This window comes from Canis lupus, chromosome 3 (assembly GCF_048164855.1).
Source record: "Canis lupus baileyi chromosome 3, mCanLup2.hap1, whole genome shotgun sequence".
Taxonomy (NCBI): domain Eukaryota; kingdom Metazoa; phylum Chordata; class Mammalia; order Carnivora; family Canidae; genus Canis; species Canis lupus.
In genome coordinates, this window is record NC_132840.1 from 24,762,969 (window position 1) to 24,790,496 (window position 27,528).

General features: G+C 45.1%; 1 protein-coding gene across 10 annotated transcripts in view; it reads right to left on the bottom strand.

The window, feature by feature from the left end:
* Positions 1 to 27,528, bottom strand: part of ANKRD11 (ankyrin repeat domain containing 11) — a 190,401-nt gene that overhangs the window by 33,528 nt on the left and 129,345 nt on the right. The window lies entirely within an intron of this gene.

Consider the following 27,528-nt stretch of genomic DNA (forward strand, 5'->3'; position numbering starts at 1 on the left):
CTCAGGACCCATAGCCCAGTAGGCCACTCCAGGATGAAAAGTTTGGCCCTGTCCTCCCCTCTTCCCCCAGTGCCCTCTGCCTGCACCACGGGCAAGATCAAAGCCCAGGGGCAGTACACCACACTCACCCCCCTCCTAGACATGGCCTCCACCCCACGCATCACCTGCACCCCCTCACCCCAGGAAAGCAGCTCCCTTCCCACACTGCCCCCAGACAGAAGGAAGGTCAGGATGAGCTCAGACCCAATCCCTAACCTCTCTCAAATAAATGAGCAGAAGGTAGGGGAGTCCTCACCATCCCCTAAGGTCCAGGCAGCTTTGGTGTGCTGATCTGTGCCCACTGAGCCAGACCTTACAAAGGGGCCTGAGGCCCAGCCCCTGCATTTCCCAGGAAATCCCAGGACATACGCTGTATCAATTCTGTATTTTATGATGTTTAGGCATGTCAAACCAACCAACCAACCAACCAACCAACCAACCAACCAACCAACGCCTGCTCTCTGGGGAGAGACTGTCCCTCCCAGAGCTAGCCCTTTATTAGAGACAGAAAATCCTTCTTGCATAAAACCACCAACCATTTCTTTATCTAACACACACAAGCCAGTCACCAGGCAACAAGAGACCACCGCATTATTCAAACTAGCCAGTCCTGAGCTGTCCACCCTGCCTGCCCGCTCTCCCAGCAGAAAACCCAGCAAAAGCTCTGGCCAGCTTTGTCCTTGGTCCTATCTTCTGGCCTGTGAGGGCTCCCTCTGGGACCTGGGAGAAGAATCAGCCTCCTTCAGGTTCTGCCCATGGCCACACTGACCTGACCAGACCATGGCCTCTTCTACACCTTTCAGCGTCCGGTTTGCTCCATGCATCGATTCCATCTTCCCAAAAGCCACTGCCTTCCTTTTTATATATTCTTAAGATTTTACTTATTTATTTGAGAGAGAAAGAGCTAGGGAGAGGGAGTGCAAGCGGGGGGGGGGGGGGGGGGCGGTGGGCGGAGCAGCAGAGGGAGAATCAGGTTCCCGCTGAGCAGGGAGCCTGGAGCCTGACCTGGGGCTGCATCCCAGGACCCCTGCGATCACAACTGGAACCAAAGGCAGACAGACGCCTCCCCGACTGAGCTACCTGGGTGCTCCTACTTGCTCCTACTTTCAAATTTTCATCATCAGAATTAGAGAACATTTTATACAAACAAACCACGTGTACTATTTCTTCTCTACTTCCCTTGGTGATACACCTTTGCCATTTTGGATAAGTAGTTTTTTTAAACTAAATCACCTGGAATTAAACAGCCTCTATACATGAAGTGTGGCTTCTGAAATACTATGTTCAATGTAATCTATAAGAGGAGCTCTAATCCGTAGTTTGTGTAGCTCTCTGTGCGCTGAAAACTAAACCTGCCCTTTACCATGTTTTTTTCTACAGATCCTCTTATTTTTCCACATTAACTGATAAAATTTCACAAAGTATTCTCTTGATACTTAACTGACCTAAAACTACATCTAAAATTTATTTTGGGAAGATGGACAAGGCTGACTGCTTTATCTACTTCCTGACACTTCCTTCCCCAGCACACTCAAAGCAGGTGGACAGGGCGTTTCTATCCACACACTCCAGTGGCTGAGGCCAAAACAACATCTCCCATCTCCTCTTGAAACTGAATTCAACATTCCTCTCCAATTTTGCACTGGGAAACTAGAACATCTCAGCCTAGAGAAGTAACCTCTCAGAGCCTGACTCAGAGACAGCTGCTAGAACTCATTGGTAATGTTTCAGTAGAAGTTTAAAAAAGAGTACGGAAGTTAAATTTTTAAAAATTCCTGACTGCCTGCTGTCATGATGGGAAATCGAGCATAGTCATCATGGGATGTCCAACCCTCCTGCTCTTGAACGTGAAACACAAGAGTCCGTGACCATGTAGGATACACCTAGACCAGCACATGGCCACAGCGCTGCCCCATGATGTCTAAACACAATCTTCCAGCCTACTCCACAGTGCCCACACCAATAGATGGGCACAGGTGGCCACCTCACTCTTTCACCCAGTGATTTCACTACATGTCTGCTAGGTGGTCTCTCTATTCAGAGTAGAGTCGTGAGACCCCAGAGCTGAAAGACCTGCCTCCTCCTCCCACCTGCCCTCCCTGGAAAGATGGCATGACAGCTACACAACAGCATGAAGAGAACAGAGTATAGTTCCAGAACAACCACTTCAACCTCCAAAGCCTAAGGATCTTTAAAAACCGCCCCAGTAGCCACAGGGCAAGAGGAAGGAGTGAAGCGAGTTCTGAGCTTGCTCCTCCAGGACCTTAGACCTTCACGGTGCCCTGGTCCCAGTTCTGACGTGGATGCTAGGCATCAGTGGGAAGGATCTCTGCCCAGGACTGGAACAGCCTGAACTGCACAGTGCCACCTGAAGGCCACCCACAGTGGCCCTCTGTGTGCACCTGGCTGCTCTCAGAGTGCTCTACAAACCATCAGGTACTAAACCAGTGTGCCCCGTTAACGAACCTTTTGTCAGTATTAAAATTAAACTACTGAGGCCCTGGGTGCAAGTCTTTGGGCCCAATGCCTCTGACATTCAACTCTTCTGCCACAGACAGCTGTTCCTTGCTACCAGTGGACACCTACCTGCCAGCATGTTCTGTTAATGTTCAAAATGAAACTGCTAGTTATTTTAATAGCAAAAATGGCTTTATTCCGGAATAGCAGACAATGGCAAGCCATGCCTAACACACCAGCCCCAAACCATAGACAACTCCAGGGAACAACACAGAGGTGGCTCTTTTATAGCAGAAAGGGGTAGGGATGGGAAGAGTGGGTGAGGCTGTTGTAAACTACAAGTCTATTGGAGTAAACTGGGAGCTGGAAGTGTAGTGGCTGTTCACTGGCTGGGTTGTTGCTGGGACAGGAGAAAACCTTCCTTTCTCCTCCTGGATTAGGAAAGCAGGAGCTGCAGCAGGTAGCATCCCTCCACAAGGTCTCCTCCTGTTGGATCTGTAACTGACAGCTAGTGCTGGGCATCAGAGCTTCCCATGTTTGTGTCGCCTCCCTACTCCACTGTCAATGAGATTTCCCTTTATTAATTTTCACATTTCATTTTGTGAACAACCAGATTCCATGCAATCTGTTGCAGAGTGAGGGCATGCCCAAACCTTACCACAATGGCCCAAGGGACAATCTGTGCCAGCCACTGGCCAAGCTTGCAGTGTTCTGTACCCACCAGTGGGCCTCACTCACTCCCGAAGGTCAGGTCCTCAGGGCACCACCCTTCCCCTCCCCCAAGGGCTAGGAATGCCATTAGCTAGTAGGTTAGGAGTGTCATCCCAGATGTTCTATCTTCTTTTTCTTAAGACATTTTTCTTGAGCCCACATTCACAACAACAGCTGAGACCACCAGAGCCATCTCACTCCTCTTGGTTACAAACAGCTCAGTATTCTGAACTAGTCAGAAACAGGAGGACAACCACAAGGAGCATGGTCCCATCAGGGTCTGGGACATTGGACTCATTTCTTTAGGGACCGTCACTGATGGAGCTTTCAGCTCCAGGGCTCAGATTGCCACTGATGCATTCCAGTTGACTTTCTTGGAGAGCTGGGCACACTGGGTGAACCATCCAGTGCCTCTCAGGACCCGTCTGGCAAGCTGTAGGGCCAAGGGGACCGGAGTCCTCCCTGTTACTTTTTCAATAACAAATCAGCTAAGGACAAATCTCAAATGCACCTTCATCTTCTCCCATCTACCTTGTCTTTCCAACCCCCTCATAAGCTGTCCAGGCTCTAGGGCTGAATGCCATTTCACCCCCCTGTATCCATTCAGCCTTTCCTTCGGCTTAGGGAAATGGCCATGCCAGCAAAGGGAAGGACGCAGACACAGAGAACCCAGCAACTCTCATCACCACCCACGACTTCTACACGTCAGAAGCTGGGCTTGCTGTTTCTTCCACGGGTCCTCTCTGAGAGCGAGCAGAAGCTGTCAGGGTGCCACAGGCCTTCCTGCTGACTGCTGGGCATTCACTGCTCAACCCAAAAAAGAGGATGGGACACCACCACCACACCCTATAGAGCCATCACAGTGGAGGCAATCTTCGTGGCAGAGGTTGGGGGGAGTCTTCCCTTCTAACCAGCTACAAGGCTACCTCAATCTGAGCTCTGGGGCTTTCTTACCAAACAACCCAAGCCTCAGGCCCCAGAGACAAGCAGGCTGTCCCTGCTCAGATATACTGTAACGGGGATCTAAATCCTCTCACTTCTAGTGTCAGAAGATGCCTGATCTGAACACAGGGATGTTCTGGTCCACGTCAGAGCACTTGGGGACACATGCAGACTTGACACACAGCACCAAAGCAGCAGCACGTGGGGGAGACATCTGCAGAGCAGGATGAACACGGACAAAGAGAGAATGGCCGGTATGGGGTGTGCTTTGGCTGCTAACCAGTCCCTGATCGGGATGTGCTACAGGGTGCAGGTTCTCTCCTGTGCCTCCAAACTGAAAGGCAGCTGCTCTAGCATCAGAAGCTGTTGGGAGGCACAGAGACCACTCAGGAACGCACTCAACAGTGTCTGGAGTTAGACGAGTTCTCTGAATAGAGACCCCAGCCCGTTTCCTGAAACCAAGGTACAATGCCCACACTGCTGGTGCAGGGAATTTGCCAATAATTTGGCAGCCACATGCAAAGCCCAAGCAAAACATCTCTTAGCCTGGAAGGGATCCAACAGCTGTCTGCAGCCAGGGTCATGTCTGACCCAGGGTCACATATGGGCTGGGAAAGGTCATCTAGCCCTGCACCTGTCTGCATCACAAGTGGCACACAGCCCATGGAAGCTCCAGGTGCTATCTGGCTGGTGGGGTATCTTTCCTGCTTGCCCCCAGGACCCTGCACTGTGGGCTTAGAGAGAGAGCCTGATTCAAAGGGCTGGCAGAACAGACATGCTAAGAGCCCTCCAACAAGGACCATGACCAGGTGCATTCCCTCCCAAAGGTGCCTGGAGCAGTGTTCTTGTGTGAGAGCTGCCACCAGAGCCAGCCCCCACCCACACCTCCACAAGCACACACAGGGCTTCATCTAGGCTGACACCTGACATACCATACTATCTTCCCTTCTCACAACACAGAATCACACGGCCAGTCCCTCTCCATGGGTAGGAGACACAACGCACAACAGAGGCTCCCTCCCAGATTGAACCTGATACAAGAGCGGTAGCTGACTCTACTGCAGGGCCTGAACACAGGGATTTTGCTAACCTGAACCCAGGTTAGCAAAAATCCAAGGAGTTAGTCACCTTTTCAACTGACATGCTAACAGCAATAAACTAAGGGAAACTGGAAGGCACTGGTACTGGATTCATGTGGATCAGAGGTGGAACCCAAATGGACAAAGCCATCGCCCATGAAAGCTCACACAGGCCCACAGGCCCCACGTCCACAGGACCAGGAGGGCTCCACCCAGCGAGGCCAGGGCAGAGCAGCTCCTGTGGGAAAAGTGCAGTGGCCCTGGATGTAGGGTTGAGAGCCACTGCCACTCCAAGCAGGCATCATGCCACAGCCATCAAGGAAGGCCCACCAGCCCCCAGGGGTCTCGTCCAACTTGGCAGTTAGCTCAGTAAGGAGAGAGGAAGCCTGAAAAGACAGTCAACATGAACAAGCTCACACTCATGAGGGAGTTCGGAGAACTCCAAGGACACCAAGAACCCCTCCTTAGTCTACTCAGAGACACAGATTGCAAAACAAAAGAGAAACGATGACTTAGAAGCAATCCTGGTTTTAGGAGAGTAGAATAATTCAAGGAGAGAGAATAAAAGATGCAAAACTTTAAAAATGAGAGAAAAGGCTAAGTACTGGAGAATCAATACAAAATGCCCACTGTCCTATAAGGGCAAAGACATAATAACAGCCTAGGATACAACTCTTTCAACCGGAGGAATCTGACCGAGAGCAAATCACCAGCACTGATTGTGACTTCACTTTGCCAAGCCTCCAGAGGTGCGCCCACCAAGGACAAGAGCCTGGCGAAGCGCCAAGGTCCTTGGCAAAGGACTCCCTCCATTCTCGGAGTGCCGGACAATGGAACAATGGTCCAGAGACACAAATACATTTCAGCTACATGGTCAACCAGGGTAAGCACACAGAAGAAAGCTTCAAGTACACAGAAAAGCCAAGCTACCGGCCCCTCTACTCTTCCTGAAAGGAGGATGAGAGCTTACAAAGGTGACAAACTACAGCCCAAGGCCAAAATCAGCTCTCTCCCTGCTTAGGTAAAAACTGAGAGCTACTAATGAGTTTCCTGGTTTATTTTATTTTTAAACAATCTCTACACCCAACATGGGGCTCAAACTCAGAACCCCAAGATCGAGAGTTTCCTGCTCCAATGTGACAGCTGGGTGCCCCGGATTTCATATTTTATACCTTTGAGGGACAAAGAAATTTAAGACTAGTATTTGTGACATATGAAAATTACATAAATTAGAATTTCCATGTCCATAAATAGTATTACTAGACTACAGCCACAACCCAAATGCTTTCCTGGCCCACGATCCCGCTGCATTAGCTACTGACCCCCACCATGACGCAGTGATTATGTTGTCTGTAGGCGCAGAGGGTCCCATAACCATTCTGGGGGGTGGGGGGCTTTTAGGGCCAACACTGTTTTTTTTTTTTTTTTTTAAGATTTTATTTATTTATTTTGAGAGACGCACAGAGAGAGGCAGAGGGAGAAGCAGGCTCCCTGTGGGGAGCCCAACATGAGACTCGATCCCAGGACCCTGGGATCACAACCTGAGCCAAAGGCAGATACTCAACCACTGAGCCGCCCAGGTGCCCCAGGCCAACACTGTTTTCGTGACAACATGCCTTTCCCACAGGACTGGTGCAGAAATGCTGGTGTGCCCCACAAGAAGAGACCCTCACACATGCCCAGTAAAAAGCCCCAGCATCATCTAACAACTGTCCTTGGGAAAGAAGCAACAATTTTAAATCTTATTAAATTACAAACCTTGAGTCCCTGTCCTTCTGGTACTCTGACAAGACTCAAGGGTGCATGGCGGGCAGTGTTAGTCCCCAAGAGAATCTCTGGACGTGACCAGCTGACCCAGCTGCATTTTCACAGGACACAGGTTTCACCTGAAAGACTCTCAGGCAAACTGTTATTATTAAGAACTGAGTATCCAGCAGTTATCTCCTCAATAATCAATGAACTGGGGAATCCCTGGCTGGCTCAGCAGTTTAGCGCCTGCCTTCAGCCCAAGGCATGATCCTGGAGTCTCAGGATCGAGTCCCACATCAGGTTCCCCACATGGAGCCTGCTTCTCCCTCTGCCTGTGTCTCTACCCCTCTCTCTCTCTCTCTCTCTCTCTCTCTCATAAATAAATAAATAAAATCTTTAAAAGAAAAAAAATCAATTAACTGGAGCTATCACTTCAAGGAAAATTAATAGTAGCTGTGGTTAATAATAAAATTTAAGCTTCCAAGTGCAACTTGAGCTTAGGAAAATTTTATTCGCATCCATTAGGCCAACAGCATCGCAGTGCTTGAAGACATTTTAATGAGAATGTTGGTAACCTTAAAAGGTATATGTATGTAAATATTTATTTACAGTAGATTCCAATGTGGGGCTTACACTCACAATCCTGAGATCAAGACCTGAGCTGAGATCGAGTCTGACACTTCACCTACTGAGCGTCCCATGAGCCTCTAAAAAGGTGATTTTTAAAATAAACACATTAACATTAGGAAGATATGCATAAATCAATGAACCAACATTTTCCAAATAACCAATATGGGATACCCACAAGGGAAGACCTGCTAACACACAGGACACAGCCCCCAAATATGTCTTTCCATACCACATGTCCATGAGAGGCTGGATTATTTTTACAATTAGAAAAAATAGCAGAATGCCATAGATGGAGTGCAGACCATAGGTAGCAGTATCCAGTTATCTGTTATTTAAGGCAGATAGAGAAGACAATGCCATTCCTCTCATTAAATTTGATTTCTTTTGTAAAATAGTTATTTTACGGAAAATTTTATATTTTTATGTACTATTTTACTACTTTTTAAAGTTTTATTTTCTTTAAAGTAATCTCTACTAGACCCAACGATGGGGCTTGTACTCATAACTCCAAGACCAAGAGTCACATGCCTCTGAGCCAGCCAGGTGCCCTGTACCACTTTATTATTTTAAGTGAATTAAATATTTAAAAATTTTTACAGTGTTACTTTTATCTATTTTTTATTTTTTTTTACAGTGTTACTTTTAAAGACAATATGTTACTGTGATGAGAGCTGTAACCTATACAATAAAAATTGAGTGGGGTCTTTACCAATCCTCAAGCCTTGTAAGAGAATCAGCCCAACAAGTCTGAGAACCTCTGCAGAAGCACAAGGCCAGAGTAAACCCTGCAAAGACCTGCTATCAGGAAATAAACTCAAACCAGGAGGGACTGCCATGAAGCCATAAAACAACTATGGAGAAGAAGCCCAAACTGTCCTGAGAAAAAAAAGACAGATCTAGAAAAGATCTCTAAAAAAAATAAAGACAGAATTCATACAAATAAATTTGAAATTGAAAGGAAAGAACCTCAGATTACATAAATACATATTAATAAAATTAAATAAAGTCAACGTCAAATAGTTGAAGAAACAGTGTCAAAGCAGCATCACGTGCTGACTAACAGAGTGGGGGGGAAAGAAGCCCTTGCCCACTGTGGACACTGATGTGGGACCTTGCGGGCTGCAGAGGGCAGGGCAGGGGTGAGAGACAGCTCTGCCCACCGGTGGTGAAGGGACAACTGGACACATCTATGGCAAAATGTGACAATTTCCAACTTACACCATATGCAGAAATCAATTCTGTACAGATCACAGATGTAAATGTAAAAGGTACAGTCACAAAGCTACTACACAATAGTACAGAAAAGACCATCACAACTGCGTCGTGAAGACAGATCTTTTAACCAGAAACGTTAACCAAAAAAGTCTGAAAATTCTGACAATTTAAATAACAAGTTTTGTCCATTAAAGGTGCCTTCCCACAAAGGAAAAGAGGATACTTTCCACGCATATAACTGACAAAAAGCTTTTATCCAGAATAAAGAGCTCCTACAAATCATTAAGAGAAAGACAAAATACCCAAAACAAAAATGGACACTAACACATATCACAAAAGAGGAATCCAAAAGGCCGATATGTAGATGAAAAACTTAACTGCTTTAGCAATCCAGGAAATGTAAACAAAAGTCAAAATAAGGTATCAAATATCAATGAAGATGTAGAGCGAAGAGAGCAGATTCATTCTTATGAGAGTGTGAATCATGCAACTGCAGCAAGCCTGGGCGCATATCCAAAAGAAATGCAAGCACAAACGTACCAGGACCTGCACAAGAATGTGCCCTCGAGCCACATGCCTAAGAGGCCCCGCTGGCATGGAACAGTACATGGCAGTGACAACACAAAAATGACCTGAATCAGTCTCCCAAATAATGCTGGGAAAAAATACACTGTGTATTTACATAAATTTCTCCCAACAGTAGACTACAGTGCTTGCAGATGCATGCCTGGGCATCAAGACTATTTAGAGGTGAGGATGTGGTTGCCCAGGGAGTCTAGAGACCAGTGGGGGCTGGAGGTTGGCTTGAGGGGCTGCGTGAAGTACATCTTTACTTTGTGGACATTGTGTGTCATGTTACATTTCACAATAAATGTTTTAATCATACCCAGCTTCTTAAACTTCATAGTATGAACAATAACCTGGCAGGAATTTAGAAACAAGACCTCTCTGCAGACCAGCCTCCCCTCCTGTGGCCCTGGTTCCTAGGAAGGGACAGTGTAACTACGCAGACATAAAAGAGTAACATTTCAAAGCTTCCCAACACATGGCATGAACCTAACCTATGCACAAGGCATAAAACTGACACTAAATAGAATGGAAAACAAAACCTTCAGACATTCAAGGGTAGGAGATGAAGAGGGACTCAAAAAATAGCACAGCGAAAACACTGCCTTCCACAGAAGGAGCTAAAATCCACACTGAATGTGATGAAACAAGAGGGCAACGTGGGGCACCTGAAGGGCTCAGGGGCAAAGAGTGCCTTTGGCTTGGGTCATGATCCCAGGGTTCTGGGATCAAGCCCTGCATGAGGCTCTCCGCTCAGCTCAGCGGGGAGCCTCCCTCTCCCTCTGCCCCTCCCCCTGCTCACACTCACACATGAGCGCTCTCTCTTGCTCTCAAATAAATAAAATCAAAGAGGAGAAGGAAGGAGGAGGAGGGGAAGGAGGAGGAGTCATGTGGACTCCACAACCACCTGACAAAGAACAGCAGCAGACTGGAGGAGGACTGAGTTCCAGACATACTCTAAGGTTGATATGCGTGGACACAAAGTGATGGAGGTGCCCAGTAGAAGAACAAATACAGAGAGAAGATCGGAAAGAGGACCAGGCACACCCTGCGGAGTCAAACATGCATCATCCTACAAGCCAGCTGCCCCATGGCTGGAGCTGTCCCGAGATGCAGGGGCAAGGACAAGGAGAGGCAGTACCACTCAGAAACAAAGCCCATGTGCCAGGTGGCTGCTTAGAGCATGAGGTATATCTACACCACGGAGCAGGACAAAAAGGGGCAAGATCTATTACTCTGGGGTGATTTCACAGTCTTGTCAGGTGGAGATGTAGGTGTGTTTTTGGTAAAGAATACAGACTGTGCGAGGCTGGGTCTACCTTGAAAATCTCCCCATAGTAACAGGCTAAAGAAAAAAATCACAAATCATAACAACCGATACAGATAAAGTATTTAACAAAATACTCCTGATAAAAACTCATAGCACAATCAGGGAGGGCACAGAGGAACAGCCTCAATGTGATAACAAGCATTCACAACAGCCTACAGCTAACATCATTCCTGTGAAAACCTGAATGCTTGCTTTCCAGGATCAGGAAGAAGAGAAGGATGTCTCCTCTCACCACACTTTTTGGACATCATAATGGAAATACTAGCCTGTGCAGTAATGCAAGAAGAGATAATAAAAAGTATACAAATTGGAAAGGAAGAAAGAAAACATTGTTTGATGACAACATGATCATCTAACCTAGAAAATTACAAGGAATCTCCAAAAACTCCTAGAAATGAGTTCAGCAAGGGTGCAGAATACCAGGTCAACACACAAAATGCATACAGAGGTGACCCCAGAACAACACAAGTTTGAATTGCAAAGATCCACTTACATGCAGATTTTTTTTGATAAATACAGCATAGTCCTGTAAATTTATTTTTTCTTCCTCATGATTTTCTTAGTAAACATCTTCTCTTCTCTAGTTTACTTTATGGTTAAGAATATACAATGTGGAGGGGCACCTGGGCAGCTCTGTTGTTGAGCATCTGCCTTTAGCTCAAGTCATGACCTCACCCTGCATCGGGCTCTCTGCTCAGTGGGGCATCTGCTCCCTCCCTCTGCCCCTCCCACCTACTTGTACTCTCTCTCTCTCAAATAAATAGAATCTTTAAATATATATAAATGTGTGTATATATATATACATATATATAATACGTACAACATTCAACATGTGTGTTGTTTATGCTATTGTTAAGGCTTCTGGTCAACAGTGGGCTAATTAGAAGAGTTCTGAAGGACTCAAATTTATACAGAGATTTTCAAGTGTGTGGGGGTTGGTGCTTCTCACCCCACATTGTTTAAGGGCCAACAGTATTTCTACAAACTAGCAATGAGTGTGTGGAAATACAACACCTACAATTGCACTAAATAAAAATGAAACAGTTATAAACTTATGAAAGAAAAACTATAGAAACCTATAAAATTTTTAGAAGAAAAAAATATATCAGAAAATCTTTAAGATCTAGGGTGAGGCAAAAAGCTTTTATTTTTAAGTGATCACTACACCCAATGTGAGGCTCGAACCCATAACCCCCAGATCGATCAGGAGTCACAAGTTCCACTGACTGAGCCAGCCAGGCACCCCCGGGACAGAAAGTTTTTTAGACGGGACACCCACCAGAGAAGGAAAATTTTGGTAAAGCACACCTCCACAAGATGAAAGCCTTTGCTCTGTGAAGAACTCAGCTCCCAAGTGAAAAGATAAGTTGCCGATTTGAGAATCACCAGTCAGACAAAGGGCGCATTTATTAATAAACCACAATCAAAACAGCAGTAAACAGCAAGCAATCCAATTAGAAGATGGACATAGGACAGAAGACACATTTCACCAAAGAAGAGACAGAAACAATGTACCGTGGCTTAGGAGTCATGTTAGGGTGAGATGGAGATCACCTGGCAAGGCATTTCCAGAACAGACACTGTTTAGAAAGTGAAATAACACACACCATCTCATGAAAGAAGATGCTCTGTAAACATGTTTCTGGGGTGTGTGGAGAGGGCGTGTGTGCAGGGCAGAGCCACAGACTATGTTTCTCATGACAGGAAGCTGTAAGGACATTTCAGAAACACCAGCTGAGCTGCTTAAGATGGTCAGATATGTCTAAGTTTCTCCATCTATAAAATAAGAAAATAAAACCTTCTCCTATTAAGAGGTTAGGACAATGTCTGACACCTGGCCCAGTGCTCACTCAATGCTCCTTAAGGACCTGCTTCTCAGGCTTGAGGGCCCCAGGACGTGTGTCCCTAATGCTGGGAGCCCTGAAATTGATGAAGCCTGGCTCTATCAGGAGCCATCAGTTGTGAGCCTCCAACCTTCCCTGATAAGACTGGAACACTGCCTGTGCTGATGTGCTGCTGACAAAGCCATGAGGCGTGCTTCAATCTGCCCGATAACACTCTCAAGTAGGTCTCTGATTAGAATTCCTAAATTAGGAGCAACTGGGTGGCTCAGCAGTTGAGCATCTGCCTTTGGTTCATATTGTGATCCGGGGGTCCTAGGATCAAGTCCCGCATCGGGCTCCCCAGAGGGAGCCTGCTTCTCCCTCTGCCTCTCTCTGTATCGCTCATGAATAAATAAATAATATCTTTTTTTAATTTATTTTTTAAATTTTTTATTTATTTATGATAGTCACACACACACAGAGAGAGAGAGGCAGAGACACAGGCAGAGGGAGAAGCAGGCTCCATGCACTGGGAGCCCGACGTGGGATTCGATCCCGGGTCTCCAGGATCGCACCCTGGGCCAAAGGCAGGCGCCAAACCGCTGTGCCACCCAGGGATCCCAAAAGGTTAGAGTTCTTTTTTTTTTTTTTTTTTTAAAGATTTTATTTATTTATTCATGAAACACACACAGAAAGAGAGAGAGAGAGAGGCAGAGACACAGGCAGAGGGAGAAGCAGGCTCCACACCGGGAGCCTGATGTGGGACTCGATCCCAGGACTCCAGGATCACACCCCGGGCCAAAGGCAGGCACCAACCACCCAGGGATCCCTTTTTTTAATTTAAATGACATTTATCTGAGGTGGTCTGGGGGATGTGATTAGAGCCTCCCCAAAATCCTTGGAATGGCCCGTGGGACTCAAAACAGGATCCAGTACATAGGCCAGGTAATAAATAGTATCTTAAAAAAAAAAAAAAAAAGAATTCCTAAATTAAGAAGTGATGGCTGACATCACAGGAAAGTCAATACAATAAAGACACCTTTTAAAGACTGGATCCTGGGACCCCTGCCCACATTCCCTTGTACCTTCCTAACAAAGTTCAGGTTATAGCCGCTGTCTTTGCCACATGGGTGGGAATCCAGAACATGCTTGAAACACGAGGCACCCTGATTACAAGAGGAACCTCTGGAGAAAGGAGAGGGAAGCCACCGGCCAAAGCAGGTCTTCTGGGAGTATGGCTGGCAGGTCCCTGTCCTAGGGCCCCTCTGTGTAGCTCTCAGCACTTTCATGGCACCCACAGGACAATGATTTTCATGTAAATGTAACATTTTAGATTGAAAGGGGCTCTTCGAAAGAAAGAAGAAAGAAAGAAAGAAAGAAAGAAAGAAAGAAAGAAAGAAAGAAAGAAAGAAAGAAAGAAAGAAAGAAAGAGAAAGAAAAGAAAGAAGAAAGAAAGAAGAGAGAGAAAGAAAAGAAAAGAAAAGAAAAGAAAAGAAAAGAAAAGAAAAGAAAAGAAAAGAAAAAGAAAGAAAAGAAAGAAAGAGAGACTCTTCCCATTGGAAATAAAGGCAGACACAACAGCCTCTGAGATGGACACCCTACATTCATGGTAGTGTTGAAAGGAGGACACGTAACTAGACATTCACCCACACGGGATTCTGCTGCACAATAAACAGAGCATGTTCAGGCCATTCCAACAACAGAAATGATATGTGTGTCTCCTCCCTTGTTCAGCTCACCTGGGTGTGCACACACAGGCAGCTCTGAGCATGTGGGCATTCTGGGAACTCTGGGACTCCGGGTGTCCTGTCTCAAGGCCTGTATCCCCCACACATTGACATTCCCGCTGTGGCATCCCATCCATGCCATCACCCCTCATTCACAAGCCCACATTCCTACACCAGCCCATGGCATACATGGGCAGGCAGTCAGGTGACACATTCATGAGATACTGCCAAGTGGTCTGGAAAAAGGCTGTCCCATGCATGGCCTTGCCAAGAACACACGGGGTGCCCAATCCTCACCCTTGCCAAAACCACTTTTAACAACAAAAAGATGGGTTAACACCAGCCTCCAGGGCCCACACAATCTTGTTGGTGCTGGTGGCTGCCTGTCCATTTGGGTCTCTTCCCAACTGCCTGCACCCTTCAGTGAACCACCTGCTCTGCTTGTACTGACTGCACTGCCCTGTGTGCATTTGGCATGTGTTTCTTCATTCCAGAATGTCTCAGGAAAACAACTTGCTCAGAACAAGGCAAGCAGGGCGGGCGACTGCGAGCAAGGGCATCATGGGATACATGGTACGAAACCATGACTGTGCAGGTGGACAAGAATCATCAGAGCCAAAGGAGTGGCCCTGCTCTCCCCCCTTCTCCCCCACCCTCCTGTGTCCTCACCCCACCCGTGCAAGCCTAGACCTGCACTTGACCCCATGCTGAAACTGAGCTTATGGGCACACCTGCTGAGCACCAGAGTCCTGCCTTCCCAAGCTCATTGTTACATGGAAGACACACTAAATGCAGCTATCAAAGTGATGGCAGGGCACACTGGTGTCACCATAGGATGTGATGGGCTGTCCAGCTGCCATCATGTGGGGCATGCCCCCACTGTACCTCCACAGTGACAACCTCTCCCCTGTAGCCCTTCATGTCCATCTGTCCAACATTACAGAAGATGCTCGCCCTGTGCACGTGCTGTGACTTTCCTTCAGTACCACACAGTAATGCTGCCCAGGACAGCCATCTGCTTACAGAGGGTACTGATCAGTGCACACCTGCTGCCAAACCAAAATATCAGTCTGCAAAGGACCTGTCTGTATTAGAAATACTGTATTCACAATGCACTCTAGTTTCCTAAAACAGAAGACCTTCTGCAGAAAAAAGGCTACCCCCCCCCCCAAAAAAAAAAAAACAAAAAAACAAAAGATCATCTTTGCTTTCATAGATTAGATAATCGGCTGGGTTAAACAATAATTTCCCTCCTGTAACTGCAACGTTTGCCAAGTGAATGCTGGGAGCAAAACAAGCCTAATTAGTAACAACTAAATCTTCCAGAAATAAACCCATAATGAAGCCACCTCCTTTCCCCTCAAAGTCATTGTTAACTGGTCTCACCAGACTCAGAAATGTAAAAGCCAGGAAGGTATGCAGCGTCCAGTGCGCCCCAGTGTTTAACCTCTGTACTTGAAACCAGAAGGCTGCTCCAGGGCAGGCCTCCCAATAGCATGTAACTTAGAAGAACTCAGTCTGAAGATCTGTTCATAAGGATGGACAGCAAGAACTTCGTTCCTTGTTCTCCTGGTTAAAAGAGGGTACAACTGCATTTGCCTTTGTGGGAACAGGAGGGGCAGGTTCAGAGTGGTATGGCCGCAGAAGTAGTGACAATTCCACACTTGCCCTGTGCCACCTCACCAGGATGGGGCTTGGCATGAATGTGACTCAATACCTAGGGCACACCAAGGCTGGCAAGCTGGATGGCCACAGAAGCTGCTTACAGAAGAAGCCACGGCCCCACTGCCTCTAATCTGTCAGCATGGCTAGCGGGGTGGTTGTAGCACATGGTGCACACACTTTGTCCTGCATTTCCTTGCGAATGTTACACAGGGACCTCTGGGTTCTCCTGGCTCTCTGGCACCTACTGTAGCCTGACAGAAGAGAAATCCTGCTCCCCCAGGACAGCTTGCCCTGGACCACTCTCCTTCTCAGTCCAGGACTGCCTATCTTTGCAAAACCAAATAAAAAGCTTCTGGGGAAGGGGTGCCTGGCTGGCTCGGTTGGTAGAGCATCTGACTCTTGATCTCAAGGTTGTGAGTTCAAGCCCAATGTTGGGCATAGAGCCTACTTGAAAAATAAATAAAAAATACATTTTTAAAGATTTTATTTATTCATGAGAAACACAGAGGAGCAGAGACAGAGGCAGAGGGAGAAGCAGGCTCCTCACAGGGATCCTGATATGGGACTCAATCCCTGGACCCAGGATCATGCCCTGAGCCAAAGACAGATGCTCAACTGCTGAGCCACCCAGCTGTCCCTAAATAAAATTTTTTAAAGAAAGCTTCTGGGAGGGGTGCCTGGGTGGCTCAGGTCATGATCCCAGGAGAGTCCCACATCAGGCCCCCTGCTCAATGGGGAGTCTGCTTCTCCTTTTGCCCACTCATGCTCTCTCAAATAAATGAAGAGAAGGAGAAGGAGGAGAAGAAAGAGAATGAGAAGAAAGAGAAGGAGGAGGAGGAGGAGGAGAGGGGAAGGAAGGAAGGAAGGAAGGAAGGAAGGAAGGAAGGAAGGAAGGAAGGGAGGGAGGGAGGGAGGGAGGGAGGGAGGGAGGGGAAGGAAGGAGAAGGAAGGAAGGAAGGAAGGAAGGAAGGAAGGAAGGAAGGAAGGAAGGGAGGGAGGGAGGGAGGGAGGGAGGGAGGGAGGGAGGGAGGGAGGGAGGGAGGGAGGGAGGAAGGAAGGAAGGAAGGAAGGAGGAAGGAAGGAAGGAAGGAAGGAAGAAAGAAGAAGAAGAATGCTTCTGGGTAAGGCAGCAAAATGTCCAGAGAAATTAAGATTTTTTCTTTATTAAGATGGCATTAGCTGAGAGAACACATTTAAAATACATTTACCCAAATGTCCTACTTTCAATACAAGGGAGCAAATCCAGCTATATGCATGAGAGCCCAACTGCAAACAACACAAATGTCCATTACCAGGTGAATGGATGAGGGAGATGTGGGGGTCATGCCATGGGATGACAATAAGGATGAAATGACTCACTACACAGCACTGTGGATGACCCCCAAAGAGACTGTGCCAAGGGCAGACAAAGATGAGGGACACAAACATGCTCCAAATAGTGTCATTCTGTTTACACGAAGGCCCCAAACAGGCAACACCAGGCCACTGCAGGGGGGCTCGTGGTACCCACAGGGTACTGGACCCAATCTGTACCTTACAGGGGTGGGGGAGGTTTACACAGTGGTGCACACTTAAAACTGTACACTTCAAACCTGTGCATCTTATTCATGTCTAAATCTAAAAGGAGAAAAAAATAAAAACTATACATTTATCTCAAGAAAGCATCAGTAGTGTGCTGAATTGTAGCACTTACCCCAAAAAATATATCCACACAGAACCTGTTAATGTTACCTTATTGGTGCAGGTGTACTGGACTGTGTGGGCAGACTCTGAATTCAGAGACTCACATCTCTCTCTCAAATAAATAAATAAAACAAGAAAGAACACCAGTTTCCTCCCAATAGCATGTAACTTAAGAACTCAGTTCCACAGAACAGCTCTAAGACCTAGGGAAACAGAAAGGTAAAGAGGAGAACAGAACCACAGAACAGTTTCCAAAGAACAGCTCTAAGACCTAGGGAAACAGGTAAAGAAGAGAGCCTGATGGGGAGAGACAAGTCACAAAAGAGGACACTCAAAGTTCTGGTAAAAATGTAACACACAATATAAAAGATCATTTCTTTATGAGACAAGAACCCCGAAGCTCCTAACATTAGCCGTCCAGGCAGGAGGGATGCATTTTCCAGAAAGTATTACCTATTTGTATTTTCTGCTTTTCTACCAAGCACATGCATTGTTTCTAGAATCTGACTTCAAGAAAAGACAGACTGAATCTCAATGTGCATGAACAATACTTATTCAAGTTTTACTCATCATCTTCCCTACATGATCTGGACAAAGTCCTATGAGTTTTGTCCCAGGGCATACATTCCACAGGTGAAAAGTAGGACATGCACACAGTGGGAAAGGAGAGGAGGTAAGACTACAGCCACACAGACACTGCCACCAGCCGTGGTCCCTGTAGTCCACAAGCATATTAAAAGGGCAAGTTTCGCTATTAAGTAAATTTTCACCCGCCAATTACAAGGGAAAAAAATCAATTATGAAACCTAAAGCTGTACCCTCAGTGCGCTGGCCAAGCAGCACCCTTGGGTGACACTGCAGCCCGAGCCCACAGCACCTCCTCGGCACCAAGCATGACTTGCATTTACAGAGCGTAGAAGGTAAAAAGTTCTTTTTCAAACAACCCCAGGAATTTAGAGTGTCACTAGATGTGTTCAAGAGGGGTTGTTATATTTTAGGATTTCCTCAGAAATATTTTCAATCCTAGGGACACCTGGGTTTCAGCTCAGGTCATGATCTGCAGAGTCCTGGGATCAAGTCCCACGTCAGGCTCCTTGCTCAGCAGGTACCTGCTTCTTCCTCTGCCCCCAATTCGTGCACTCTCTCTCCCTCTCTCAAATAAACAAATAAAATCTTAAAAAAAAAAAAAAAAAAAAGGACAAAGGGTTGCAGGGGGGAGGAAGGTGGGGGGATGGGGTAACTGAGTGTTGGGCATTAAGGAGGGCACACAATGAGATGAGCACTAGGTGTTATACTATATATATTAGCAAATTGAACTTAAATATAATAAAAGAAATATATTTTCAATCCTCATCGTTCTACAAAAAAGTAACAAGGGCTATGATTTTCACTAAAATGTTTCAAGCACACAGAAAAGGATGAGAAATAATGCAACAAACACTCATATATCCACCATCTGTTCATTTTGCCATGTTTGCCTTGGAATTTTTTAAATATAGAAAATATTATATAGATACCTGAAGCCCCTGTGTAACCTCATCTCACCCTTATTTCTCTTTCTCTCCACAGATTTTTGGATTTTGATGCTAATCGGATTTAGATGCTCATTATTCATATATATGTCTTTATACTCACATGTAACCCTATAAATACAGTACATAGTATTTTTACAGGAAACACTGTACAGATCTTCATGCCCCTGTCTCCTCCAGGTCAGGCTTTGGGCATCTATTTGTGCTTTTGTTACACGCAGTTCTACTCTCTGCACTGTAACAGTGGTGGGACAGCCTCCTTCCAGAAATACTCCCTCTCCAGTGCAATGGCACTTGTGGTTCCCTGCTCCTCATGCTACAATAAACATCTGCCAGTGCACTTTTTTACACACCTAAGAATTCCCTTTAAAGTTTACAGGCAGAAATGGATCTGTAACAAGACACTAACTGTAAATGTTTTAAAAAATCTGATCAAACTACACAGTCATTCACAAACATACCTTCTCTTGCATTGTAAAATTATCAAGAAATTTTGGTTTGGAAAGGGGAAACGGTACATTTCATGTAAGAGACTCTCAAGGAACAAGATGAGGTTGTACAAAAATAGTCAATAATCAACTTTTACTTAAAGAGAAATTGTGAAGTCAAGAGATCATGTGAGGTTGTCCCTGGACAAAGCATCTCAGACAAAGTATAGGGACAGCAGAGCTCAGAGAATCACAGTCCAGAGAGTTTCGAAACCCCAGAAATCACATGAACAAAGTGCAATACACGTAGGTTCCTTAGGAAGGATCCAGAGCTTCTGCCCAACTCTCACAGAGTCCATGACCCAAAAAAGGTCTTGACAGTTGTTTTTTCTTTCTCAAAGTGTCCAACACCGTGGCAGGTATTAGCACCCAAATGAAGGGCTAGAAGGACACTCTATTTCCCGAATCCAACTTCCAAATGACTAAAAATTTACCAACATACACAGAGGAACATAATTCTGTTATAAATAACTTCAAACTTCTTTAACCCAGAAAAAATTCACAAATCATTACCCAAGTCCTATGACTAATGCTGTTTGTGTGTAATATTGTAATGTTTTTAAAAATTGAGATTTCCACTGAGAAACCTGTAAAGCCAAGGTCATAGTCCTGTTTCAAGAGGAGTGAGAGGTGAGGCTAATGGCAGACCTGAAGGCTGGCCACACAGTGGAACAGCGACAAGACATGAAAGCAAGGCCGTCTTATTTCTTTTGGCAGTAAATACATCTCAGGACTTTTCTGTGCAAGCTGTGAGGTAATCAGGCAATCAAGCTAAAAGGGAACAGACAACATAAGCTGGACAGGGCACCCCGTAAACTCCCCGAGTACACCGACAATGCCATTGTATGCATGGACCCCATTGAGCATCCCCACCTTCCAGAAAGACTGTGTGGGTGAGAGTGAGGCTCATCACCTTAGCAACAGCTCCAAACATATGTGCACCCAACACCAGCTGATTTCTGAAAGCTGTAAATAGAGGACAATAGCGTAAAAATTCCAACTTAAGGCAAGGACCATTCACCCCCTGCCCTCTCTACCCTTCTCAAGCCTGCAATCCCTCTGAGAGCACCGTCTCATTCTGAGTATGCACAGGTGCTTTTAATCTCCAAGCATGTGGAACACTGAATAATTATGTGCCTCCAGAAGGCAGAGTAAAGCCGGGCTGACCACGGGTCTCCTCCAGGGCCCCCTCTCTAGAGGCCCCTATCCCCAAGGTTCTTGTGACAAACCAGAAGTCACAACAGAACAGAGGAAAGGTAAAGTCGGCCTACAGCCGAGGGACATCAGCCTGGGAGAGGCTCCTGGTGAAGCCCAAGGTATGAGACTCAGAACCCATTTCTGTCTTGGTTTGGAAAACAGTCCATTCCATCTTGGGGGAAGAAAACAAAGAATTTCCTGGAAATTTTAAGAACTTGGAACTCAACCATTCGGTCCAGGATAAAACCATAGTATAAGCAGGTGTGCCAGGGACCAGGACTGCAGAGGGCCCGAAAGGAACACACAGAGTGAGGCAGGGCTGAACAGAACAGCAACTGGCTTAGTTTCATACTAACTCTGTTCAGGTCATAAATACCCATCCCATCCCCTTCCATCTTCCTCCAGATTATGATGTGGTAAAGAATAAAATGCTTTTTCCTCATTCCCTTTCTACTGTTTTTAAAACATTAAGACAGAAAACTAGCAAATAAATCCCCACGCATGGACTAACATTTTTCAGAGAAAAGACAAACTTGATATTTCAGGCTGCAAAAACCCACCATGGGCTGTACAGATACACTTCTCAGTATAACCATTACAGAATCTAAACACTCAATATTGCAAGGAAACACCCAACCACATGTTAAAACCGAGATGTTAAAATGTTCTTATGAACTGTTTTTACAGAATAATCAAACTTTTGTTTGTTGAGAACTGAAATAACTGTCTTTGTGCAGAGATGTACCCCCAAATGGTAAAGGGGTGGAGGAAAGAGGTGAAGTCAGAGAAGGCCCCTGTGACATATCCTGAGACAGGTGCCACTTATGTGCCTCAGAGGCCTGAACTCAGTGTCCTCATGTTTGTAGGCAGCTCTAAGTGCATTTTGTTGAAGCAGAATCTCAGTTCCTAAACACATATAAACCAACACCGACAAGCTACAACACTTCCTGGTGGAGGTCCAGCTATTAAACTGCACCTGTGGCAAATTCCTTCCAAGTAAAAACAACTTAGATTTATCTTTTTAGGTGACCATCACTCTGTGTGTAGGGGTGATGGGGAAGAGAGACCCTGGCAGTGGAGGGAAGGGTACATGCCAACCCACCAGGTGGTCCTGGATGGACAACCTCTAGAGAAGGACCCTGGCTGGGAATATCACTCTGCTGAGAACACACAAATACCAAGGAGTCTGGAATTAGCCAGCAGCTGCCTGATGAGAGGCACTTTAGAAGGCCTATGTGGTACTCCTGTAGAGAAAAATGGACAGAAAATCTTTATTCCCGAAGAGTCACTGCTCTTCTTCTTCAAGGACATATCTTGAGCCGAAAGAAATCCACATGCCGTGAATGCCGCCCCACTCCTCCTCAGCCTCCTGCCCCACTGCTTTGGGCTCTCCCTGGCCACACAAGACTGTGTTCCGTGCTCTGGAGGCCCCGGGGGCTGCTCTGGGTCCAGGAAGCCACAGGTGGGAGTGCAGGCACCAAACACCCCAAGTCATGAGCCAGCTGTGGACTGTGTGCCTAGGCGTCTCTGCCTGTCACTGGGAGGAACCACTGTCCATCAGGGCCTCGGGAGCACAGGAGAGTGCTCCATACACACTGGCAACTGTAATTAATGACAGCATCCCACCCTCTGCTGAGATTGAATGATCCATTTCAAGTTACATCTGCACAGCACTTTCCTCTGTTATTTAGAGCCCCTAAGTAGTTTCGGTTGAACAGATGGTATTATTTCCACTTTACAAACAAGGCAGGAGCTGAGATAATCCAAGACACACCCTCAGTGGGAGTGCCCGACAGGCAGGACCTCAGACGGGGGATGGTCCCTCCGGGCCATGGCCAGGCTGTCGGTCAGCAAGCTCCCAGGGAAGGACAGACAGATCTTATCCCCTTGGGGATAAAGAATGTTTCACAATCACCTATGAATTAAGGAGTCCTGTCTGTGTAAAAGCTGCCTCTGTCTTGAGGATAACCCTGGGTGTTTCTTGGAGAACAGGCCTAACGAGAGTCAATGAGATCTATAAATAGGCCAGGAGGAAAAGCCTGCAGGGACTGCCACATAGAGTTCACAAGCGTCAGGATTCAAAGGACAGGAAAGATGATTTGAGGAGCACCATAAAAAGGACAACAAATGAACAGGTGGGAAGTCTGAGCAATCTTGAAAGTTTCTGTCATCATCTTCAGGTATACACAAAATTGCATTTTCTTTGGTTTTATCAAAAGGCCTCTCATAGAAAATACCACTAAAAAAATGACAGAGGGAAAAGGAAAACCAAGAGCACATACACAATATAATCAAAGGAAGAGTGGACAAGGAGTCTGCAGAGGTCGGCCTAGGCCGCCTGCCCAGTGACTGGCATTTAAAGACCAGTCTGAAGCATACGCAGGGGTCGACACCTGGGAGCATCCACCAGGAGACGGAGAGGCTGGCTTGCCAACATAACACTCTAACTTCCAAAGTGACCATGAAAAGAAGGTGTGTAAGTGTCAAATTTGTAGGGAAAAAAGCAGAGAAAAAAATAAACAAGTGAAAACAGTCTAATCTAGGTGAGCAAACTGAATGCTCCTAAGTACAAAGGTAAGAGGGCTAGGAAATCCACCTAAAAGACAAAGTCTGTCAGACTGGACTGAGAAGCTGAGAACAAGTGAAGGAAATCTAAAACATTAAAATCTGGAAAGATTCCAAGAAGAGAGGAACAATAAATCAGGTAAACACTGAGCAGAAGGGCAGAGGTTGCTCCTTCATGCTGGACACAGGCTTGAGGTCAAAGCACAAGTCCTGAGACAAAATTAGCTTCTAAACACAGCAGGAGGCTCCTTCCCCAGGGGAGGCGGTTCCCAGTACCAAGGGAGCCACGGAGCAACCCCGATCAGGGAAGGAGACTTCAAAATAACTGTCCGCATTTGAGCAGACAACTTCAACGAAAAATTAGGACTACAGAAGATTCCAGCACAATAGCAAGCCTGGCCCAATGAGCATACACAACACGTTTGGACCAATAACCACACAAGGTCGATTGCTTCCAAAGACACAGCAGGCAGTCGTGAGCACTGACCAACCACACACAGACCCACTGAGCAAGGCTGAAATATCTGGCAATTAAGAAATTGCTTCCAAGGAAAGAGCCAGGGCCAAACTCAGAGTGGCAATTAAAAATCTTTAAAACAGGGAATGACACAATGCTACACAGTACATCAGGAAATCCAGGTAAAGCAGTTTTTAGAGGGAAATGTACTTATTTCCAGAAGGCATCCCAAAAGAGGTTTAAAAATAAGAATATACCTGGGATGCCTGGGTGGCTCAGTGGTTGAGTGTCTGCCTTTGGCTCAAGTGATGATCCCGAGGTCCTGTGATCAAGTCCCGCATTGGGCTCCCCACAGGGAGCCTGTTTCTCCCTCTGCCTATGTTTCCCAAGCTCATCTGCTGTCCTCCAGGCAACTGATGGTGGGCTGTCCACACCCACAAATAGCTTCCCAGCAACAGCTACACTAATGCACCGCAGCCTAACCCAGTCAACCTATCCAACGAGCTCACACATATGTACACACACACACATATATGTGCACACGTCAACACACTCAGAAAAAAGATTTCTAGGCAATGAAAATAAAAGGATTTTTACAGCTATACTGATGTGGATGTAAGATTATAGACTTCCACTCTCATCTTGCCTCTGATTATGGTGTGAGGTGGGGTGGGCACTCTCTGCTATGGAGAAGCCTGTGAACAACTGGGCATGGTTTATTCTTTAATGGATGGTATAAGTCAAAAGTGAGCCCATGTGGGACTAAAGGTTTTTTTGTGTCAATAACTGTAATTAAATATTCAACTTCTTTAACAGATACAGGACCACTCAGGTGATCTATTTCTTCTTGAGTAAGCTTAGGTAATTTGTGTCTTTTAAATAATTTATTCATTTCATCTCAACTGTCAAATTTATTGACATTAAGTTAATAAAATTCTTTTATCCTTTTAATGGCTATAGGATCATAGTGACATTCCCTCTCTCATGCTTGAGACTGAAAAATATGTATCTTTTTTTCATGATTTGTTTGGCTAAAGGTCTATAAGTTTTATTTATCTTTTCAAAGAACCAACTTTGGAGTCCATTTTTCTCTACTGCTTTTAAAAACTATCATTCTGGGTAGCCCCAGTGCTTCAGTGGTTTAGTGCCGCCTTCAGCCCAGGGTGTGATCCTGGAGACCCAGGATCGAGTCCCACGTTGGGTTCCCAGCATGGAGCCTGCTTCTCCCTCTGCCTGTGTCTCTGCCTCTCTCTCTCCGTGCCTCTCATGAATAAATAAATAAAATCTTAAAAAAAAAAAAAAAAACTATCATTCTGATAAATGAATAAAGCATGACATTTACAGAGCAAAGTAAGACAGGGAGACTTTGCCAACCTAATAAAGGGAATCTAGCAGAACTCAGGAGGTGAGGACTTCACAGTGAAAAGCCAGAACCATCCCTCCCAAACGGGACTAGGCAAGAACAGCTACTCCCAACACTCTGTCCAGCATGGCAGGACCTGGACAGTACACTGAGACCATAAAAGGAAATGCAGGGTATACAGACTGAAAAAAGGAGAAGTGTCTTTATGCACATTTGGTATTAACATCTATGTAGAACATTCTACGAAATCTATTTTCTCAAAGAAATTACAGTGAGTTTATTAGCAAAGTTGCAAGTTATGTCCCTATTTTAAAATATCAATTATATTTCTATGCATTACAAATAAACAAGCAGACACTAAAATTTAAATAATACATTAATGTGTAAAGTTGTTTAATCACTATATTGTATACCTGAAACTAATATAACACTGTCATTTAAAAAATAAATAACAATAAAGTCACAATAGCATCCCCATAATGAATTACTTAGGCACAAAATATGTGCAACCTCTCTAAATAAACATAACATTCTATGCTGTTAAGATGGCAGTTCTTTCTGAACTGATTTATAGATTCAACACAATCTCAGTCAAAATCCCAGCAGACTCTTTTTGTCATAAGGAGGAAGGGATTCTGAAATATTTATGTGGAAATGAAAAGGTATACACTATGTTTCAAGACTTACAATAAAGCTACAATAATCAAGATAGTGTAACAGTGACATGTAGACCAACAGAACAGAACACAGTCCAGAAACAGCTCTGCATACACACACTCAAGTGATTTTCAATAACAGTAAAACAACTAAATGGGAAACAATCGTCTCATCAGCGATTATGCTAGAATAACTAGACATTCTTCTGCAGAATGGGGGGAGGTGCTTTAACCGTATCTTACACAAAAATGGGTCTCAAAATAGATTACAGCAATGAATACAAAAGCCAGAACTACATAACTTCTACAAGAAAACATAAGAGAAAATTTTTGCAACATTAAGTTAGACAGAGGTTTCTTAAGGCATAAAAAAGCAGGGGATCCCTGGGTGGCTCAGCAGTTTAGCGCCTGCCTTTGGCCCAGGGTGCGATCCTGGAGTCCCGGGATTGAGTCCCACATCGGGCTCCCGGCATGGAGCCTGTTTCTCCTTCCTCCTGTGTCTCTGCCTCTATGTCTATCATAAATAAATAAATAAATAAATAAATAAATAAATAAATAAATCTTTTTTTTAAAAAAAGACATAAAAAAGCATGAAGCATCTAAGAAAAGAATTGTTAGGCTGGACTTCATTACACACTTTTGCTCTTCAAAAGACACTTTAAGAAAATGAAAAGAAAGCCACAGATGGGAAGAAAATATTTGCACAAGAGAAATCTGATAATGGATTTGTGCCTAAAATTTATAAAGAACTATTTTTTTTAAACAGACAAAAATAAATAAATATACAGGAAGAGATACTTTACCAAACAAGATACATGGGTGACATGCCCCCCCCAAAAAAATCATAAAAAATAATCTACATCATGTGTCATTAGGGAAATGGAAGTTAAGTCCACAATGATTGGGATACCACTAGAATGACCAGGTAAAAAAGACTAACCATATCAAGTGATGGTAAGTAAAGAGAGCAACTGAACTCTTATTCACTCTTGGTGGGAACATGAAATTGTATAGTCACTATGAAAAAGTTTGGCAGATTCCTAAAACATTAAATTTTGCCCTGCCATATGAACCAGAAATCCCAATACTAAGTATTTATCAAAGAGAAAGTAAAATATGCAGCCACAGAATATCTTGTATATAACTATTCATAGCAGTTTTTTCCTAATAGCTAAAAATTGGAAACCATGCAAAGGTCTATCAGCTGTTGATCAGATAAATAACATACATGTACAATGGAAGACCAGGTTAAGTGAGAGAAACCATTCATATTAGACTCTAGAAAAAGAAAACATAGTGACCAAAGTCCATCAGTGGTGTCCTGGGCCCAGGGATAGGAGGAAGGTACTGACTACAAACAGGCACTTTCCAGGACAATAGAGATGTCCTAGGTCACAAATGTGGCAGTGGGAGTGTGACTCAGTAGTGTCAAAACTTATCACACTGTATACTTTCAACTGTAGAATTTCACTGTATTTAAATTATGTCTCAATAAAGCTCTCAGAAAGAGAGGGTGGGGAGGTTAGAGAGACAAGTATGACCATCTCTTTAAGAGGGCTTTTGCTATAAAGGGGAGTAAAGAAAGGGGGTGGCAGCTGGTGCTAAAAGTAGGATTGGGTTTTTTGGTCAAGAAGGGATTAGGAGAGCAAGTTT